The sequence below is a fragment of the Orycteropus afer genome, unplaced genomic scaffold, assembly GCF_000298275.1.
Source record: "Orycteropus afer afer isolate SDZICR_OR568_19922 unplaced genomic scaffold, OryAfe1.0 scaffold00102, whole genome shotgun sequence".
Lineage (NCBI taxonomy): Eukaryota > Metazoa > Chordata > Mammalia > Tubulidentata > Orycteropodidae > Orycteropus > Orycteropus afer.
In genome coordinates this window covers 7,150,056-7,168,386 of record NW_006921689.1, presented here as the reverse complement: position 1 = coordinate 7,168,386, position 18,331 = coordinate 7,150,056, and positions in this window count along the sequence as shown.

Sequence of the window (18,331 nt, the reverse complement as noted above, 5' to 3'; positions counted from 1 at the left end):
ATCAAAACAAAATGAAGAAAACCTAAGGTTAATGTGGGATACCATCAAAAGGAATAACCTATGTAATCAGAATTCCAGAACAGGAAAAGAAAATGAAAACCAAAAAGAAAATTTCCCAAGATTTGTTGAAAGAAAACTTTCCTGATATGATGAGGATGAGAATAGATTCATTCAGGAAGTACAATGAATCCCACACACAATAGACCCAAAAAGAAAATCACCAAGACATATCATAAACAAACTCACAAAAACCAAAGACAAAGAAAGAATACTGAAAGAAGCATGGGAAAACAAAAAGTTACCTACAAAAGGCAACTAATAAGACTAAGCTCTCATTTCTCAGCAGAAACCATACAGGAAAGAAGGCAATGGGATGGTATATATAAAACTCTGAAAGAGAAAAATTTCCAACCAAGAATTAAATACCCAGCAAAACTGTCCCTCGAATATGATGGTGAAATTAGGAGATTTCCAAACAAGCAGAAATGAAAGGAATTTGTTAAATCCAGACCAACCTTATAAAAGATATTAAAGAGAGTCCTTTGAACAGAGAACCAATAATAGCAAATGACAACTGACCATTAATACAGATGATGACATAACCCAGAACCCAACCCAGTTATGGAAGTATCTGAAGTAAAATAAGCTTACAAGATTGAAAACAGGACAGAGACATCAAATGACAAATGAGGACAGCTATATACCAAAAATAAGAAACTATACTGTAGTTAAAAACTTCTAAATGGTGAGGAAGTCAAGAGAGCTGCAAGATATAATGGGGAGTTCTAAACTCAGGAAGAAAATTATAAATCACAGAGTAACCTAAAAGAAAAATTATAAACCTTCACAACACAATAAAAAAGAGGACAAACACAAATATTTAGCAAACAGTAAAACAACAGCACAAGGAAAATGATAACACAATTCATAAAAAAAAAAATGAGCTCGGCACAGCTATATGAAACAAAGAAACAAGGAACACCACGCACAAAAAAACATGTAACAAAATGATAGCAACAAATTGATACTTGTCCATGACTGCACTGAATGTCAATGAATTAAATCCACCACTCAAGAAATGGAGAGGAGCAGACTGGATAAGAAAACATAACTCATCAATATGCTATCTACAAGAGACATACCTTAGAGAGAAAGACAAAAGTGACTAAAAATCAAAAGTTGGAAAAGATGTATCAAGCAAATGGCAAACAAAACAGAGCAAGAGTGGCAATATTAATTTCTGATCAAATTGACTTTAAGAGAAAAACCACCATAAGAGACAAGGAAGGACATTATGCAATGATTAAAGGATCAATTAAATAAGATATAACCAAAATAAATATCTATGGACCCAATGAGAGAGGCCCAAAATATATAAATCAGACTTTAACAGAACTGAGAACACAAATAGATGACTCCACAGTCATTGTAGGAGACTTTAGTACACTACTTTCAATGAAAGATAGAACAACTGCAAAGAAACTCAACAAAGACGCAGAAGAACTAAACAATACAACCCACCATTTTGACCTTATAGACATGTCCAGAGCACTTCACCCAACAAAAGCACACTTTACATTCTCTTCCAGTGCACATGGAACATTCTCCATGATAGACCACATGCTAATCCATAAAGCAAGCCATAATAAATTTAGAAACATTGAAATACTGCAAAGCATCTTCTTAACTCACAGTGCTATCAAATTAGAAATCAACAATAAGAAGATCAATGGAAAAAGAGAAAATTCATGGAAACTGAACAACACCCTACTTAAGAATAACTGGGTCATATAAGAAATAAAAAATGAAGTTAAAATATTCTTTGAATCAAATGAGAATGAGAACACAACATACCCAAATCTTTAGGACACAGCGAAAGCGGTGATCAGAGGTCAATTTATAGCAATAAATGCATCCATCAAAAAAGAAGAAAGAGCCAAAATCAACAATTTAACCCAATAACTCCAACAATTTGAAAAAGAACAGCAAGAAAAGCCTACAATCACCAGAAGAAAGGAAATAATAAAGATTTGAGCAGCAATAACTGAAACAGAAAATAGAAAGACTACAGAAAAAGTCAACAAGACTAGAAGTTGGTTTTTTGAAAAGATTAATGAAGTTGACAAACCACTGGCAAATTTAACAAAGGGAAAGAGGTAGGGAATACAAATAAGAAACAAAATCAGCAACATCCCAACAGAACCAGCTGAGATTAAAAAGATAATATGAGAATACTAAGAAGAACTACACTCCAAGAAATTTGAAATGGACAGAAGAAGAAATGGACAGATTTCTAGAAACACACTGTTGTTGTTGTTGTTGTTATGTGCCATCGAGTCAGACCCAACTGACCTCTCCTTGGGTTTCTGAGGCAGTATAAGTATGGAATTAGATTGCCCAATCTCCCTTCCAAGGAGTGGCAGGTGGGTTTAAACTGCCAGCCTTCTGGTTAGAGTCAAATGCCTTAGGCACTATGCTACCAGAGCTCCAGAAACACACCACTTACTTAAATCAACACTGACTGAGGTGGAAAAGTTGAAGAGACCTATAACAAAAGAAGAAACTGAGGGCTGAGAATGAACTTCCGGTAAGATGACAGAATAGGCAGACAAGCTACAAAGACCCTCTTCAATAAAGAGATAGACAATTGACAGAGATAGAGAACATAATCCTGGAGCCCTGAGCTCTGAAAGGAAGTACACAGAAGTGGATTAGGCACCAAGTAGGGGAAAAACCTGAACAAAAACAGTGAGTGTGGAGATGGTTTGAGCTGCAGACTGTCAGTTACTCTGATGGCACCAACAGCCTGAATAATTCCAAGTGGCCTTGGGATCTAAGAATTGACCTAAAGATCAACTCTGGTCACCAAGGGCTGTAAGGACAACAGAGCTAGTGGTCTGTGATTAGGAAAGGAAACAGCAAGGAGGGAGACAATCTGAACTGTGGACTTTTGGCTGTCTGGAGGGTGCAGCCATTTTGATTGTTAACAAGTGGTGGCTATTTTGGATAAAGTGACCATGGGTGCAGCATTTTGAATGCTTACAAGTGCTGACCATTTTGGATATTTAAAGTGACAGCACTCTCAGTCAGATTCCAGGGCCTAAGAATAGGCTCCACTGCCAAGGACAGCAGGGACATACAGGAGGCTGACAATGAGAAAGGAGACAGCTGGTGAATGTATAAGTGCTGCCAACTAGCAAATAGAGGAGCACTGTACCCTGCTTACATAGATAACATCCAAAGAAAACAAAAATTGTGGGCAAAGCACTCAACATAAATCACCAATTACACATAAACACAAAAATATCACAATGTCTCAGAGACAACAGAGCATCACAATCCACAATAAGCAAAATAAAGCAAGAGCAACAAGGGAAAGGATACAGATCCCGAACACATCTCTGAGGAAGAAGCAGCATTGGAACTCCTTGATAAGTAATTCAAAAGAATTATAATTAGATACCTTCAACAGACTGAGACACAGATCAAAGGAAACACTGACAAAATTGAAGAAAACACAGACAAAACCCTAGAACAATTTCAAAAGACAACCCAAGAACAAAATGACAAAATAAATGAAAAATTAGAAATGAGACAAAATCTGCAGATAGAAATCCAGATTAATACTAAATTTTCAGAAATAGATAGCACATTGAATGAATGGGTAAAGGAGTAGAACTGAATCAATGGAAGACAGAATTAGTGAGATTGAAGACAAATATAGCAATACTTTTTTTTTGTAAAGGGATCAGTCAGAAAAAAAGATCAAAACAAAATGAAGAAAGCCTAAGGTTCATGTGGGATACCATCAAAAGGACTATCCTAAATGTAATCAGAATTGCAGAACAGGAAGAGACAAACTAAACCACTGTGAAAATTGTTGATGTTTTCTTGGAAGAGAATATCCCTGGTATAATGAAAGAGGAGAATATATCCATTCAAGAAGACCAAAGAACCCCAAATAGGAATGTTATAAACTTGGGAAGAAAATTATAAATCACAGGGTAACCTCAAAGAAAAATGATAAACCTTTATCTCAAAATAAAAAAGAGGACCAGCATAAATATTGAGCAAACACTAAAACAACAGCAACAAAGAAAAATTAAATTAAATTGTTGTGTGCTTCCAAAGACTTCTCCCAAAGAGTCAAATGAGAACCTACAGATTGAGAAAAAATATTTAGCAATGACATATCTGACAAGGGACTGATCTCTAAAATTTACAGAAAACTCCAACACCTCAACAACAAAAAGATTAACAATCCAATTAAAAAATATTCAGGAGACATGACTAGACACTTCATTGAAGAGGATATTCAGGTGGCCGACAAACACATGAAGAAATGTTCATGATCATTTCCCATCAGAAAGAGGCAAATCAAAACAATGAGATACCATCTCACCCCAGCACTAATGGCAAAGTTCAACAAGACAGGAAATAAAAAATGCTGGTGAGGATGCGGAGAGTTTGAGATTCTCATACACTGCTGATGGGACTGTCAAATGATACAACCATTGTGGAAAGCTGTATGACAATTCCTTAAAAAGCTGGAATTAGAAATACCATTTAACCCAGAAATCCCATTAATGGATATACATCCTAAAGAAGTGAGAGCCAGGACAAGAAGAGATAAATGCATACCCATGTTCATTACAGCACTATTTACAATAGCAAAAAGATTTTACAATAGCAAAAAGATGGAAACAACCTACATGCCCATCAACAAAAGAATGGATAACTAAACTATGATACATACACATAATGGAATACTATGCAACACTAAATAATAATGTAGAATCTGTAAAACACAGCATAACATGGATGAACTTGGAATACATTATGCTGAGTGAAATAAGTCAATCACAGAAGGACAAATATAGTATTAGTTCATTATTGTAAAAAGTCAAGGAAAGGTTTATATATGGAAGGAAATGTCCTTTGTTGGTTAAAAAAATGCATTGACCCATGCTACTTTAGTTTCTTGTGTTTCACTGTACATGCATTATAATTCAATAAAATGTATTTTAAAAGAAAAAGAAACCGAATGGGTCTAAAAAAATTACCCACAAAAAAAAAAAGTTTTGGCCAGACTGTTTCACCAGAGAATTCTACCAAACGTTCAGAGAAGAATGGACACCAATCCTACTCAAATTATTCCAGAATACAAAAAAGGATGGAATCCTCCCAAATTCATTTTACGAAGCAAGCAGACCCTTGATACCAAAACCAGGAGAAGGCATCATTAAAAGGAAAACTACAGATCAATATCCCTCATGAATATAGATACATATATCTTCAACAAAATCCTAGCCAACAGACTCCAACAACATATCAAAAAAAAATAATACATTATGACCAAGTAGGGTTCATATCAGATATGCAAGGATGGTTCAACATTAGAAAAATAATCAACATTATCCATCACATAAATAAAACAAAGGAAAAGAACCACATGATTCTATCAATCGATGCAGAAGAGGCATTTGATAAAACCCAACACACATTCCTGATCAAAGCTCTCAGTAAAATAGGAGTAGAATGGGCATTCCGCAACATAATAAAGGACATATATGCAAAACCAACAGCCAACATTACTCTCAATGTAGAGAGACTTAACCTATTCTACTTGCAAACAGGAACCAGACAAGGAGGCCATCTATCACCATTTCTATTCAACATCGTATTGGAAGTACTAGCCAGAGCGATAAGGCAAGAAAGGGAAACCAAAGGCCCATAAATTGGTAGGGAAGAAGTAAAACTATCGCTATTTGCTGATGATATTATCCTACACATAGAAAACTCAAGAGACTCGGTAAAAAAAAAAAAAAAAAAAAAAAACTACTGGAACTAATGGAGAGATTTAGCATAGTGGTAAGATACAAGATCAACATACATAAATCAGTTGGATTCCTCTGCACCAGCAAAAAGATTGCTGAAAAAGACAGAGGAAATCAATACCATTTATAATAGCTGCCAAAAAAATAAAATACTTGGGAATTAATCTTACCAGGGACACAACAGACTTGTAGAAAGAAAACTACAAAAGACTACTGCAAGAAATCATGAGAGCTACATAAATGGTAGAACACATCATGCTCTTGGATAGGAAGATTGAACATTGGGAAAATGTCATTTCTACCCAAAGCAATCTGTACATTCAATGCAATTTCAATCCAGATCCCATCAACATTCTTTAAGGATATGGAAAAAACAATCACTAACTTTATATGGAAAGGAAAGACACCTTGGATAAGCAAAGCACTATTGAAGAAGAACAAAGTAGGAGGTCTCACATTCTGGGATCTCAAAACCTACTATATAGCCAAAGTAGTCAAAACTCTCTGGTACTTGTACAAGGACAGACACATACACCAAGGGAATAGAATTGAGAACCTAGAAATAGACCCATTGACCTATAGTCAGCTGATTTTTGGTAAAGGCCTGGAATCCATTAAATAGGGAAGAGACTATCTGTTTAAAAAATGGTGCTGGCAAAACTGGATATTCATTTGCAGAAAAATGAAACAAGATCTATACCTCACACCATACACAAAAACTAACTCCAGATGGATCAAATACTTAAATGTGAAACCTAAGGCTAAAAAGTTCCTCAAGGAAAAACTAGGGGCAAATTTAGGGGCCCTAATATGTGGTATAAGTAGACTATCAAGAATAACCCAAATTACACAAACAGCAGAAGATAAACTAGATGAATGAAACCTTCTAAAAATTAAATTTTTATGTGCTTCCAAAGACTTCTCCAAGAGTCAAAAGAGAACCTACAGATTGGTAAAAAATATTTGACAATGATATACCTGACAAGGGAATTATCTCTAAAATTTATAGAAAACCCCAGCACCTCAACACCTAAAAGACAAATAATCCAATTTAAAAATGGGCAGAAGATTTGAATAGACACTTTACCAAAGATGATGTTCAGGTGGCCAACAAACACCTGAAGAAATGTTTGCGATCATTAGCCATTAGAGAGATGCAAATTAAAACAACAGTGAGATACCATCTTGCCCCAGCACTAGTAGCAAAGTTCAACAAGACAGAAAATAACAAATGCTGGCGAGGATGCAGAGAGTTTGGGACTCTCATACACTGCTGGTGGGACTGTGAAATGGTACAACCACTGTGGAAAGCAGTATGGTGATTTAAAAAGTTGGAATTAGAAATACCACTTGACCCAGCCATTCCATTACTAGGTATATATCCTAAAGACGTGAGAACCAGGACAAGAACAGATATATGCACAGCCATGCTTATCACAGCGCCATTTACAACAGCAAAAAGATGGAAACAAACTAGGTGACCATCAATAGAAGAATGGATCACCAAACTATGATACATACATACAATCAAATACTACACAACACTGAAGACTAACCTAGAATCTGCAAAACACCACATAATATGGATGAACTTAGAGGACATTATGCTGAATGAAATAAGTCAATCACAGAAGGACAAATATTGTGTTAGTCCATTACTGTAAAAAGTCAAGTAAAGGTTTATATATGGAAGGAGATTTTCTTTGTTGGTTACCATGGGTGGGAGGGAAGGGAAGGGAATTCTGTTAGATAGATAGAGACAAGCACTGATTTGGGTGAAAGGAAAGGCAATGTACCAAATGTGAGTGATCAACACAGTGGCATTGAGGTAGAGGAAGACATAGAAAGGTGCATGGGAGGTACAGACAACTAAGATGAACCCATTTTCACATACAACATTGTGTTGTCAGTGATGGCAAATAATGATATATGGGAAGACAGGCTGAACTTTTAGGTATGCCTATGCAGCGGGGTAGCATAGTGGCTAAAGCACTTAACTGCTAACCAGAAGGCTGGCAGTTCAAACCCACCAGCCACTCCTCGGAAGGAAGGTTGGGCAATCCTACTTCCGTAGTGATACTGCCTTGGAAACCCAAGGAGGGGTTGCTATGAGTCGGGGACAACTCGACGGCACACAACAACAACAACAACAACATGCAGCGGGGGGGGGGGGGAGTGTGCCCATGACTATGTATAGGCTTGGCAGACAATGTTTCTATGAGTGCATTTGTACATGCTGTAGAAATTTTCAGGTAGAGCTGACAAGGGACAAGGTTGTGGTCACTTCTTGGCCACAGCCAGCTACCCAGAGGGAGTGAGTGTTTGGACCTGTGGGCTTGGGACCACGGTTGCAGGGGGCATCAAACTCAACTGGCATAACATACTACACAAAAACATCATTCCACATCCTACTTGGTGAGTAGCAACTGGGATCTGAAAAGCTTGTAAGCAGCCATCTAGATCCAAGGATGGGTCTCTCCTCATCCAGAGCAAGGAACAATGAAGAAAACCAAAGACACAAGGAAACAATTAGTCCAAGGGCCTGGTACAACATGTGATTCTCAGTCTATGTGAGTGACTTTGAGACCTGAAGAACTAAATGGTGCCTGGCTATCACTATCAACCACTCAGAGGTGGATCTATGCAGGAGATACTGGATAGAGTGGGAGAACAATGTGGAACAAAACTCAAAATCATAAAAAAAATGGACCGGGTTTGCTGGTCTGATAGAACCTGGTGGAAGCCCTGACACCTCGCTGCCCTTCAGGTCTAGAATTGAACCTACTCCTGTGGCTTCTAGCCCAACAAAAGACAGCCATATGAGGTGACATTTCTGGTGGCGTGGTGCCTAAGGCATTTGACTGCTAACCAGAAGCCTGGCGGTTCAAACCCACTAGCCACATCTTGGAAGGAAGGCTGGGCAATCTACTTCTGTAGTGGTACCACCTCAGAAACCCAAGGAGGGGTCACTATGAGTCAGATATGACTCAATGGCAGTGAGCCTGTTTTTTAGTGTAGATACACTACTTGGACACTCCTTGGAGAGATCAATCATGGAAGAATAGAAGGGTTGTATATGCACAGGGAGACAGCAAAGGGGACAGGAATGCCTGGGAGGGAAGGCCACAGGGAAGAGGGAACTATGGGGACTAAGTGGGAAGAGAGCCATTGCATTGTGGGAAATCACAGTTAATGCCATGAGCCAAAGTATATGTGAACTGCTGTATGGACAATGAATTTTCTCTGTAAACTGCCACCCAAATAACAACAACAAAAAAAAAGTATCCAAAAGAATGCATTTGAGAATTTGTGGCTTTCTCATCTGAAAGGACTTTCCAACACCCAAGGTGGTATTTTGTTGTTGTTATGTGCCGTCAAGTCAAACCGACTCATAGCGACCCCTCCTTGGGGTTTCCAAGACAGTATCACTATGGAAGTAGATTGCCCTATCTTCCTTCCGAGGAGTGGCTGGTGGGTTTGAACCACCAGCCTTCTGTTTAGCAGTCAAGTGCCCAGGCACTATGCTACCAGAGCTCCCATCCAAGGTGATAGCTGTGGAAAATTCCAAAATAAATTCCACTGTCTTGCCAGTGAAAGATGCCAGAGCTCAGAGTTCAGGATCGGAAACCTTCACAAGTTACTATCTATCGTGGCCAGTTTTGTACAAGCTAACAAGAAGTTAGCATACAAGCTAAATTAAAGTGTGGTCCATACTCAGAATATTCAACAGAAACTAATTCTGTGTGATGCCAGATATTGAATTTAGCAGACAAATATCAAAGCAGCTATTATTTATTAACACATTCATAGAAAATTATGTTCAGACAATAAAAGGAAACTATGCCATCAATATAACACTCTTCAATCACAAAATGGAAGAGAGACATTCTTGAAATTTGTCATGAAACACAGAAATCAGAAACGTCTTCGATGTATTGAGAATCCCAAGGGAAAGTGGGCAAACAGTGAAGCATGAACTGTTTCATTATCTTCATCGTATGTAGGCAATAGTGGGCACAGCCTCTGGTGGCAGTGTGAGTGAGGATGTCCAGAGTCTAGTCTTCAGCTGCTGTTGTAAGCATCACTGAAAAACACAGGCAGAGCCATCTTTGGCAGAAACATCTTTCTTCTCAAAGTGACATTGGTACAGGTGAGGCACCTTCAAATAGGCATGTTTTATTTTGAAAGTTATTTAGATACTTTGAAGGGCTCTCATCTTCTAAAACTAAAATATTCTTTCAGAGAAGCAATAGAATCTTGTTTTGTAAATCTTAGAAATTTTTTTTGTGTTTTTTCAAAGAATATAACTAGAGACATACATTTTATTATTTAAAATGCAAACACTACCATTGCTGATCCCATGTTATCTTCTAGTTCCTTTTCACATTTCTTTTTCCATTACCAGTAGTTTATCAGCACTTAACAATGTTTCATTTACAGTTCTTTGTCTGAGTCCCTAAATCTTGCCTTCAGGGACTTAACATTCTAGATCTGGTCACAGGTGTTGCTGATTGGTGTATTCATAGATGACTCTCTCCTGTAGCTTCATTGGGTTTTTTATTTATTTTTATTGTGATTTGGGTGAAAGTTTAAAGAGGAAATTCATTTTCCATACAGTAGTTTATACTCATTTTGTTTCATGACATTGACTGCAATTCCCACAATGTAACAGCTCTCTTCCCACTTCCTCCTCATAGTTACCTCTTCCCTCCCATGTACTCCCACTCCCAGATCTATCTCTCTGTGCCAACCCTGCCCTTCTTTTCTCCCAGGATTGATTGGTAGCTCCAAGGAGTGAATCTACCTGATATAAATGTTCACCCCATATACCTGTCTATTGTTTGGCTTGAAGCCACAGAAATGAGTTCAGATGAAGAATTGAAGGGTAACTAGGGGCCATAGTGTTGGAGGTCTCACCAGGTTTTATCAGACCAGTAAACCTAGTTTTTCTTTTTTTTTTTTTAATGATTTTGAGTTTTGTTCCACATAGTTCTCCCACTCAATACAGGATCTCCTGCACTGATTCTTTTCTGAGTAGTTGACAGTGACAGTCGGGCACCATCTAGTTCTGGTCTCATGGTCCTATAGGCTGAGGATCACGGGGTCTACTAGTCCCCTGGACCAACTCTTTCCATGCATCTTTGGTTTTCTTCATTCTTCTTTGCTCTAGATGAGGAGAGACACATTGCGGCATCTACATTGCTACTTGCAAGCTTTTTAGACCCCAGTCACTAATCACCAAAATAGGATGTAGAATAATGTGTCATATGTTATGCCAAATGAGCTTGATGTTCCCTGTGACTGTGGTTCCAAGCCCACAGGTCCAATTACTCGTTGCAGAATCCTCCAGCTTCATGTTATGATTAACTGAATTAGAGGAACAGGAGTAGAAACTGGCTATGGCAGATGCTGGTGACTTGTAAAATAACACAACACTAATAAATGCTATATAAATGTATATAATCTGTAATATATAATAACATAGAGATACAACTGTACATTATTATCTATGGTAACTCCAATCATTGGGCTGCTTCTGGAACCTGAGACAAGTAGCATTTAAAGTTGAGTTCTGGTATGTGTGTGAGGAGAAGTAAACTAAGATTGATGCAGAATCAAAGAAAAACCATACCTGCTGGCAAGGACTTGCTGAATCTCAGGGAGGGCATGTTATTGTGTATTTATAAACACCAGTGTTAGTTCAAAGGAAATCAATGGGAGAAGGTCAAGTTTCTACTCTCATTTGAATATTACTGTTGTTATTATTTCTACATGCTGTGGAGTTGGCCCTGACTCATGCTGACCTCTATGTGTTACAGAGTAGAACTACTGCATAGGGTTTCCTTGGTTGTGAATTATAGTAGCAGTTCTTATGCCTTTCTTCTGCGGAACATTTAGCCGGTTTGAACCAACAACCTATGGGTTAGAAGCTGATCACAAACTGCAATTGCTTTTTTCCTTTTAAGTGTGAAGCCATTGGTTAGTAAGTATTTATTACCTTGAAAATCACTCACATCACAGAGTTACGACTACTGTTCTATCTTTCTTTGGAAAATAACACTACAATATGATTCCAGATTGCATTGCTGCATATTACCATTTCATTATGATTATATATGCTTGTTTGGGGGGTATTTAGTAAGATGTGTGGAAGTTTACTCTTTAGCATATTTGTCTTTTCTGTTAATATGCTTTTTTAAAAAACTTTTTATTGTGATTTAGATGGAAGTTTATAGAGCAAATTGGTTTTCCATTCAACAATTCATACACATCTTGATTCTTGACATTGATTTCAATCCCCAAAATGTAACAGCACTCTTCCAATCTCCTCCCCATGTTTACCATTTCCTTTGTCCTTTCCTATCTCCTCCTGCCTTCTGAGCCTTTTGCCTGGGCCAATACTGTCCTTTTGATCTCCTAGGGTTGGTTGGTGTTTGTTTTTTGTCTTGTTAGGTATCAGACTTTGAGTTCCCTAGAAAAGATTTGAAAATATAAAATATTACAAATAACTAAAGTTTATAAAACACTTGCAAAATTATTAAGAATATGTTTTACTACAGTAAATATCAAATAACTGAGGTAAGGAAAATTTAACTGCCTCATAGCCAGTAAGTTGTAGGTTCGGGAATTTCACAGATTAACATACAGATTATCCCATACTGTCATGATTTTATGCAAACTAAAATCTTTCTTATTCTGCAAGGATAATGTCTTAATTTTTCACAGTTCAAAAATTGATAAATGTCATTTGTGTAGAAATGCTCTTCTTACCTTCATTTTCCCAAATAACATTCATTTTTCCAGGGTAATTTTTTCCCCACAAAGCATTTTAATACTTCACAGGAGAATAACTCAAACCTTTCTAGCATAAGTAGAAAACCACAAAGACTCATAGCAATACATGTGGTTGTGCTGGGCAGCTGTCTAGCCTCAATTTTTGTCAAATGGCTGACTTGTGCCTAAAATGCATATAGCTCACTAAATTGAAAGCTGCATCTCAGGACTATTACAAATAATAACATGCCCTGAGCCTTGTGGTCTCACATGAACAGTTAAAATGTGAATGTTAAATCTAAGATTGCCAGTGTTTGAGTTGGTACTATAATAATGTGGATAGTACTTACTGTACTCCATTAAGAGGAAAATTCTTTCTTGCCACTAGCAAAAATAACTGCCAGCCATATGTGTATGCATACAAAATTAAGTTCTCTATTTAGAACTATATGCCTATGCAGTAATTTTGTTTTGTTTGGCATCATTTACTAATTTAAGATAATTTTCCTAATGTGGTGGAGGAGGGGGAGAAAATTAATTTCAGTCACAGAAAGATTTTGAATCTTTAGCTATCACATGTCAACCAAATATATTTTCTTTCTTTCAGGTTTCTTTCCAAAGTTTTGGAATTTGAAGAATCAAGAAATTGCTTTACAATAATTATTAATTATATTTATTTCCAAAAAGAATTAGAAACAATCATAAATGCATATGTATACAGGGACCATGAAAACTAACAAATGTTGATGGAAGTATCATGGATTGCACACGATGTATCACAAGTCTTCAAAATCATCAGTAACTGAATATTACATTATCTGTAAACTGTAATATTATTCTCTTTCCTTTGACTCAGGAATGAAACAGTCCAATAACTTTTCTACAATATACAAGGGTTGCTGATCTTGTTAGGTCCCCTTGAGTTTATGGTGTGTCATAGCAAAAGTATATACTATTCCTCCCAGTCCTGTACCACCATCACAAGTGTTACTATGTGCCAGCCCTATGTTGCAGCCATAATGTCAATCCATCTCATTAAGGAGTTAGTTCCTCTTTTTCACTAGCCCTCCACTTTATCAAGCATGATGTTCTCGAAAGACATCTGGAACATTCTAACTGTACTTCTTCCAAGACAGATTCTTTCATTATTTTGGCTGTACATGGCATATTCAGTATTCTTCAGCAACACCAAAGTTCAAATGCATCAATTCTCCTTTGGTCTTCCTTACTCATCCAACTTTGATGTACATATGAAGTGATTGACAATACCATGGCTTTGGTCAGGCACACTTAAGTCCTCACAGAGACATCTTTGCATTCTAACACTTTAAAGAGGTCTTTTGCAGCAGATTTGCCCAATGCAAAATATCATTTGATTTCCTGATTGATGCTTCAAGAAGCATTGGCTGTGGATCTAAGTAAAACAAAATCCTTGAAAATCTCAATCTTTTCTTTGTCTGTCATGATGTTGCTTATTGGTCCAGTTGTAAGGATTTTTAATTTCTTTTACTGTGAGATATAAACCATACTGGAGGCTGTAGTCCCTGATCTTCACCAATAAGTTGTAGAAGTCCTCTCTATTTGCCCCAAGCAAGTTGTGCCATCTGCATATTGTAGTTTGTGAATGAGTCTTCCTCAAATCCTGATGCTGCCTTCTTTATAAATTATAGATTCTTGAATTATTTGCAGAGCATACAGACTAAATAAGTATGGTGAAAAAGATAAAACCCTGACATTTTTACTGACTTTAAACCATGCAGTATTCCCTTGTTATGTTTAAACAACTGCCTCTTTATTTGAGTACAGGTTCTACATGGGCACAACTAAGTGTTCTGGAATTTCCATTCTTCAAAATGTTATCCATAATTGGTTATGATCCATGCAATTTAATGTCTTTGTATAGTCAATAAAACACAAGTAAACATTCTTCCGGTATTCTCTGTTTTTAGCCAAGATCCATATGACATCAGCAATGAATGATATCCACCACTCAATGTCCTCTTCTGAATATGGCTTGAATTTCTGGCAATTCCATGTCAGTGCATTCCTAAAATCTTCATATAATTATCTTTAGCAAAATTTTATTTGAGTATGATAATAATGATATAATTTGATAATTTCTGCATTGCATGGATCACCTTTCTTTGGAACAGGAAAAAATACAAATATTTTCCAGTGATTCAGCCTGGAATCAATTTTCTAAATTTCTTAGGGTAGACAGTGAACACTTCCAATGTTGCATCCATTTGTTGAAACATCTGAGTGTGTATTTTGTCAGTTTCTAGAGATTTGATTTTTTTTCCAAAAACTTCAGTGCAACTTGGACTTCTTCATTAAATATCATCAGTTCTTAATCACATGCTGCTTTCTGAAATGGCTGAACATTGGCCAATTTTTTCTGGTACAATGACTCCTATATTATTTTGATGCTTCCTGCATCATTCAATTTTTTACCATAGAATCCTTCAATCCTGCAACTTGAGACCGGAAATATTTCTTCAGTTCTTTTGCTTGAGCAATGCTGAGTATGTTCTTTACTTTTGGTTAGGGGGTTAGTAATAATAAGCAAAATTATTTAGGTCAGTGGAAAATAATATTTGAAATTATTTGGGAAAAGATATGCCTTAAGACTATTTATTTTTAATATTACTAAATGTGTTTCTTAAAATAAATGAGGAGCCCTGGTGGCACAGTGGTAAAAACATGTGGCTGCTAACCCACAGGTTGACGGTTCAAACCCACCAGCCAGTCATCTGGAGAAAGATATGGCAGTGTGCTTCTATAAAGATTCAGCCTTGGAAACCATTTGGGAAAGTTCTATTCTGTCCTATAGGGCACTACGAGTTGGAATCAACTTGATGGCAGTGAGTTTGCATTGTAGTGAATATCAGACTCTTTGATAAGTTAGTAATAAGGGATGATTCTTCTTCCTTTGTCAGTAAAATGTTGATTCTTATCCTTCAAGCTGAGGCAGCTAATGACTACTTGCTTGATTGAAGGAGCTGTATCATTCTACTATTTATTTAAAGTGCTCCCCTCATCACATCACTACTAGCTATTAGCTGTGTGAACCTGATATGATCACGTCACCAAAACTTCAATATTCTCTGTGTAAAATTAGTATGCTATTGTTATTGAAGGGTAATATGATAAAGATGTGACAGTCTGTTTCCATAAAGATTTATAGCCTGGAAATCCTATAGGGCAGTTCTACTCTGTCCTATGAATCAGAACTGACTCAGTGGCAAGAGGTTTGGTGTTTTGACATGTGAGGTTTAGAAATTATGCCTAGAAAAACCTCCTGGCGTACCTGGCACTCAATGAATGGTATCTTCTTTTTTGTGTGTCATCATGCTGTCCAAGAAAGCAATTATTTACCTAAATTTTTTTAAAATGAAATATGCATAACTTACCATTATTACCTGAAGATGTTAAAATTTAGAAAACAAATCTTTTTCTACAATATGTAGAAGAACATAGGAAGGGATAGATTAAGATATTTTTGTTTCTTGTTTTTAAATGTGGTGAAAGCCTTGAAATCCCTAATTTCCAGGTAATGAGTTCATTACAAAAGTGATATTTCACTAGGCTACAAATCCCACAAATTAAATGTACTTGTTATTGCTAACATTTCCAATTTTCCCAAAACTTTCATTTAAAAGGCAACCATTAAATTAGTTAAATTAGCAAAGTATGAGGCTGTCTTGTTATAACGTGTTTGTCATAAATATGTATTAGTCAACATATTAACACAATTTCATCTGGAATCAGGAAAAAACACAAAACAGATAATAAAGCAAAGAAAAAATCTTAGCAGACATAATGTAAAACATAAAGGCAGATTATTTTTATTAGCAATTTCAGGTTTTTTTATGATTTGGCATCAAAATAGAGTAACAATACCCATAGAACTAAACTGCAAATGGGTTGTTACTGTTCCAAATATTCCTTCCAATACAGTGTTTTGCAAATAATATTTGTGAAACGTTTTCTTTCATTTGGTGGAAAATGTTCCTAAAAGCAAAAATATTTCCTTTCAGGAACATGAATTGTTATATTACTTTAAATCCTTCTTATTCAAGAAGGTAAAATGGTTTGCATTAATCTTTGAATAATAGACATTATTTCATTTAAACATTATTTGTTCAAATGAATGGTTATTTTATGTAAAATTTTCTTCAACCCAAAGTTAAAAAGCTTTTAATGAGGCTTTTTATTTTTTTTTTATTTGACCACTTTGGTCAAAGTCTGTATTATATTTTTAGAATGAAACAGCCTAGGTTTTTTTTTTTAAAGAAAAGCTTAATAAAGTTACCTTTCAAAAACTCAAATCAAACTTATCGGGTTACCCATTAAATAGCCCAGAATTAAGGGAAAAACAAAGGCAACACTTTAGCCTATATATTAAAAAATGAAATAAATTTTCAAACCTGCAAATTAACTGAAGAATGATCCATGGAAGTAGATAAAGACCCCAAATCTCAAGGTCCTGTGATAGTTGCATAATAAAAGTGATTGTTGTTGTTGTTGTGTGCCGTCGAGTCGGCCCCGACTCCTAGCAACCCCTCCTTGGGTTTCCGAGGCAGTATCACTACGGAAGTAGGATTGCCCAACCTTCCTTCCGAGGAGTGGCTGGTGGGTTTGAACCGCCAGCCTTCTGGTTAACAGTCAAGTGCTTTAGCCACTATGCTACCAGAGCTCCTCTGTGCTACCAGAGCTCCTAATAAAACTGATTAGGAAAAGTTATTTTGAAAAAGGTTTGTTTGCAAGCACATAAATCATAGAAATAATTATCTCTGTGTGGTGACAGAGGCTTAAAGCATGAACTACTTTAGGAGGAGCCTCAAGAGATCCTGAACCACGCTGAAGAGCCACAGCATCATCTATATAAAAGACGAGCTCCAGTTTTGTAAACCACGTAAGTGCTATATTCCAAAGAAAAAACTCATAATGCACTACTGATATAAAATAAATGTTTAATGTCTAATTTTTAATTTATTTTTGTTGTTGTTGAGAATAATACACAACAAAATATACCCCAACTCAACAATTTCTACCTGTACAATTCAGTGCCATGGATTTACATTCTTCAAGTCATTCAGTCATTAACATTCTCCTTTTCTGAGTTGCTCCTCTCAAGCTGAAATAAACTCACTGCCCCCTAAGTTTCCTATCTAATCTTTCCAATTGTCACCAATTTGATCTCATATAAATAGATCTTAAAAGAGACAATGACCAAGGCAGATATTCTTTTACTAATATTGGTTAGTTTATGCAGCATAGTCAATTACTTAGTATGGCTTTTCTACCCATAAGTCATTGTAAATTCAGTGGTGGAATGAGCAACTGAGGAGCTCCTGATTGTAAATGTTATCCACCTGGGTTATTTCTGTTAGGCGTGGCACAATGCAATGTTATGGGAGGTTCTCCCTCAGGTGATTAGAATTCTGATGCTATGATTGGCTAGTTTGGCCACTCTGCCAAACTCAAAAGGAGGCCTCCTAGAGGCAGAACTCTCTCTGACTGCTGGTTGAGGAGGATGTGCTGCCGAAAGAGACACGTGCTGCTGGGAAAGAGACACAAGAGACACGCATTGCTGAGTGAGACACTGAGGGACCAGCACTGCTGGGAAAAAGACTGTGAGAGACTGTTGGCTGAGGGACGGTGGGCTGGGAGAGAGGCTGAGCATTTTTCCTGAACTCGAATTGTAGCCTGTGGTG